Genomic DNA, 5,188 nt, shown 5'->3' with positions numbered 1-5,188 from the left:
ACAGATTTGAACTTAGCATTTGTAGTAAATTTTTAGATACACCTATTCAACCCCCTCTAGGCATTGTTAGATCCTTTCAATTGGTATCAGAGCAAGGTCTTCTCTTTGCGTTTCACCACGTGAGAAGAAACAATGTCGGAGACCGACAAGATGCAAGCCATTACCGTCGAAATGGCCAAGAAAATAGCTGAAGAGTTGATGAGTACTCAAGTCAAGCTCTTTCAAGATGAAATGAAAAAGATGCAAGAAGAGATGAGTAAGTTGAAGGAAGAATTGAGCAAGAAGGTTGATGATGCAATAAGTGGCAAGAATGATATTAGTGACAAGAATAAAGCAAACAAAGATGCCGCTAGTGATATTAGAGCCGGTGAGCATGCTCATGGAAAAGGAATATATTCACACATGAGTTTTGACTATGGACAAATCATGAAAGGTTCAACACTACATACTCCGTCCATCAATATTGGCAAGCCACCTCACTTTGATGGAACAAGATACATCGATTGGTCTTACAAGATGAAGATGCATCTAATAGCCGCAAGACTTTGGGAAGTTGTGGATGTTGGTGTGATGATTCCTACCGATGAAGATAGAGAGATAACTCCGGAAGAAGTGCACAACCTCCATCAAAATGCGCAAGCCGTAGCTTTGCTTGTGTCAAGCCTAGCTCCGGATGAGTTTAGAAAAGTGAATGGAATGGAAAGTGCAAAGCAAATTTGGGATACTTTGAAAGTATCATTTGAAGGAGATAAAAGTGTGAGAAAAGGCAACATAGAGTTACTTCATGGTGAATTGGAAAGATTTGTATTCTTGCAAAATGAAACAACACAATCCATGTTTGATAGGCTCATGGCATTGGTCAACCGCATAAGAGCTCTTGGTAGCAACGAATGGGATGACAACAAAGTTGCTAGAAAGATGTTGAGAACCTATAGAGCCAAGAACAACATGCTAGCGTCCGTGCTTGTTGTTGTTGTTGAGAGTATTTGAGATTACTTGTATGTGTTTGTCTCTTTGTCTCCAAATTCCCCATTTTAGGGTTTGGTCTCGATCTACCGTTTGGAGGCTTTACGGCGTCAAGGGAGTGACCCAACATCTTCACCAAACCACAAGGAAGTGAGGTTGTAAGATTATTTATCCGCAAAGTTAAATTTGGCACTGCTTTTCTAGTTCACGTAGGCGTCGGAACTGCTGGCGTTTGCGTCGGAACTTCTGACAACGTCGGAAGTTCTGACCCAAACGTCGGGACTTCCAACAGTAGCTGACAGATTTGAACTTAGCATTTGCAGTAAATTTTTAGATACGCCTATTCACCCCCCCTCTAGGCATTGTTAGATCCTTTCAAGGCAATGACGAGGTGATGGCGCCGACAGCGGCTCCATCACGGCGTGGGGCGGGGCAGGCGGCTGCAGCATGTGGCAGAACTACCGACAGCATGTGACAGAGTCGACTTGTGGAACACAGTAGTAGCAGTATCTTACTACTAACAATCGATAGGTTAAACGTTACTTTTAGTAGGATTTTAGTGCACTAATGATAGAGGGATAGGGCTACGACTGCCTTCGATTTACTTAGAGTCCATTTGGATGGACCAGGACTAATTGTTAGCTCTACCTAAAAATTAACCAGCCAAAAATTGGCTACTCAGTTGATAGTTCATGTTAGCTAATAACTTTATATCTTTCTACAGATGTATTAGAATATATACCGCTTAACTTTTTCTCTCCCTTCACTCTCTCCCATGTCATCTCCCTTTCTCTCTCTCTCCACAGAGGCAACTAGAGCCTCCAAGGCGAGTCCATGGCAGAAATGATAGGCTCGGCGGCCACTAGCGCCTCCACTTCGTCGCTACCGGCGTTGGAGGCAATGCCACGGCCACGACGGAGAGCAAGGGCGTAGGCGATCGGCATTGAGGCACTCGACGACCATAAGGCCAGGTGGCTGGATCAAAGGAGGATGCTCTCCTTGGTGAGGTGGCTATGGCGAAGCGTAGGATGAGTGTGGCAGAACCGTCCAAAATATTACATTTTTAGAGGCGCTCATCTTCCACTAGACACTAAGCATCCCAAAAGTTAGCTACACCGGACAGTTCCGTCGAGTACACCCCACGGGAGAACTCGAATCAATCCATGTTTTACCTCCAGAATCCGATAATGAGTACGAGCTTATAATACTTAGTCCATTTCATACAACAAGAGTTCTTGGAAATTATTTATTACAGTACCAGAGTTCAGAGTGTGATAATGAAACAGTGGAATGAAAATAAACATCTAGCAGAAACGATACAAGGATCCGTCTGTGCCCACCAGAAGAATCCTCCACACAAGAGCTACTCCTCATGCTGCACCTACAACAGGGGTAAAATAAACCCTGAGTACAAAATGTACTCACAAGACTTACCCGACTAGTGGGAATAGTTTCCTGACTCCAAGGCGTATGACAGGCAATATGGGTTTGTTGTTTTCTTTTTATTTGCCAAAAGCATTAGTAGGAGTACGTCCTTAAGATCAAGTTTTATTAGCAGTCATGATTACTTCATTAGCTAACCATTCTAAGTAAGCACCTGTTCTACTTTAAAGCAAGGGTAGAGCAATCAGAACCATTTTATCATCTTTCATTTTTTAGTTCTTACTACGGTGCTAGGCCATAGCCAAGTCGTACTGTCTCATGAAAACGGCAATTCGTGAACAATTGTATCCTAGCTGGGTACCCCAAAACACACACCCCGTTTGTACTATAGGCACAAACAAGACCAACCCATTCCACTCCTATCAAGGGGTCCAGATCCCCGTCCAAACTTGTACTCCAAGCCCCCACACTTGAGACCCAGTCTTAGTATGGTGCTTAGACCTCCACCTTTCCCCGCCTCCAATCAGTCGGTCTAGAAAGATCCGGAACCCACGACAAGAGCGTAATGAGCCTTCCCGCTCCCATAAGCAAGTATGTGCTCAGGATAATAAGTCTGTGACCTGACTACCATCCACAACAACGGACAGTCCTTAATCGACACGGATAGGTAGCGGCAACATGAGGCAGGGTAGCAGTGCGGACACGATGACGAGGTGATGGCACCGGTAGCGGCTCCGTCGTGGTGCGGAGTGGGGCAGGCGGCAGCAACATGTGGCAGAACCGCACGAAATAACATGCTTTCGGAGGCTCTCGTCTTCCACTAGACACTAAGCACCTCAAAAGTGAGCTACATCGGACAGTTCCATCGAGCACACCCCAAGGGAGAACTCGAACAATCCATGTTTTACATCCAGAATTCAATAATGAGTACAAGCTTATAATACTTAGTCCATTTCATACAACAAGAGTTCTTGGAAATTATTTATTACAATACCAGAGTTCAGAGTGCGATAATTAAACTGTGGAATGAAAATAAACATCTAGCGGAAATGATACAAGGATCCGTCTGTGCCCACCAAAAGAATCCTCTATACAAGAGCTACTCCTCAAGCCGCACCTGCAACAGGGGTAAAATAAATCCTGAGTACACAATGTACTCGCAAGACTTACCTGACTACTGAGAATAGTTTCCTGACTCCAAGGAGTATGATAGGCAATATGGGTTTGCTATTTTCTTTTTGTTTGCGGGAAGCATTACTAATAGTTCATCCTTACAATCAAATTTTATTAGCGGTCATGATTACTTCATTAGCTAACCATTCTAGGTAAGCACCTGTTCTAGTTTCAAGCAAGGGTTGAGCATTCAGAACCATTTCACCATCATTCATCTTTCAGTTCTTACTATGGTGCTAGACCATAGCCAAGTCATACCGTCTCATAGAAACAGTGATCCGCAAACCAATGTATCCCAGCTGGGTACCCCAAAACACACGCCCCATTTGTACCCTAGGCACAAACAAGACCAACCCATTCCACTCTTGTCACGGGTTCCAGGTCCCCATCCAAACTTGGACTCCAAGCCCCCACACTTGAGACCCAGTCTCAATATGGTGCTTAGACCTTCACCTTTCCCCACCTCCAATCAGTTGGTTTGGAAAGAGCCGAAACCCACGACAAGAGCGTAACGAGCCTTCCCACTACCATAAGCAAGTATGTGCTCAGGATGACAAGTCTGTGACCTGACTACCATCCACAACAATGGACGGTCCTTAATCGACATGAACAGGGAAGACAGTGTAACCAAGCTAAGCCCCGTTGGCTGTGGGACACAACTTGTTACACCCACCAATACCCATACCATATCCCTACCCTGTCTCTATTTTTCCTTTCATTATTTTATCATGAGAGTAAATATAATAATCACTTATTGTGAGTAACGGTAGGTTACTCATGCTACCGAAAACCTAAGCATAGCATCTACTCGAACCAGCACTAGTAAGACTCATAGGACAGATATATCTATGCATGTGGTTTCCGTAAAATTCCTGTAACGTAAATGCACATCACATATATATATTTAATGATTATAAAAAATAAGGGTTATGCACTGGGACTTGCCTTGGGTAGGCACGGTCTTAGCTGAGTCAGTCAGTGGCAGCTCTAGAACCTCTTCCTGCACAAGAATCTACTCCTCGTACTCATCGACAATCTCCTCGAACTTGTAATCGCCGATGGTCACAATCTCCGCCAACTCGTTCTCTACAAGCATGTGATGATGATGTAACACTTAGCATTTAGGCAACATCAACTCTTAAACAAAGAATATGCATACTAAGCTACTAAGCTAGCTTGAATGACTAAGGTACTAAGCTAACTATCATCTTTACCAAGCAAAGTATAGGGTTGGACTAACAAAAACCTAGCTTTACAGATTAAGGATATATCTTTATTTCTACTAATGATTTAATGTATACTGAAACAAAGAGCATTTAACTACCCTAATGTTTAGTCTATTCTAAGGCTACAAAAATTACCGTGAGCACATAATAATACAATGAAGTTACTATAAAAATTTTAGGACTAAAGCTATCACCAATTTTACCACAAAAATTCCTACAATATTTATCCTAACAATATTAAATATTTCAAATGATTTAATAGCTCCTGGTATCAACAAGTACATACATGAACTAAATACAGTAATAGATACAGCACAATTTTAGGAACCTAACAAAATTTGTTTCATAATTTTTGGACACCCACATGATTTTATATGATTTACCAAAGATTAGCTTAAAAATTAAATTAGAAAACTATTTCTAATTCCTTAGAAAAAGAA

The sequence above is a fragment of the Miscanthus floridulus genome, chromosome 15 (assembly GCF_019320115.1).
Source record: "Miscanthus floridulus cultivar M001 chromosome 15, ASM1932011v1, whole genome shotgun sequence".
Classification (NCBI taxonomy): Eukaryota; Viridiplantae; Streptophyta; class Magnoliopsida; order Poales; family Poaceae; genus Miscanthus; species Miscanthus floridulus.
The sequence above is the reverse complement of the archived record's forward strand: the minus strand, read 5'-3'. Positions refer to the sequence as shown.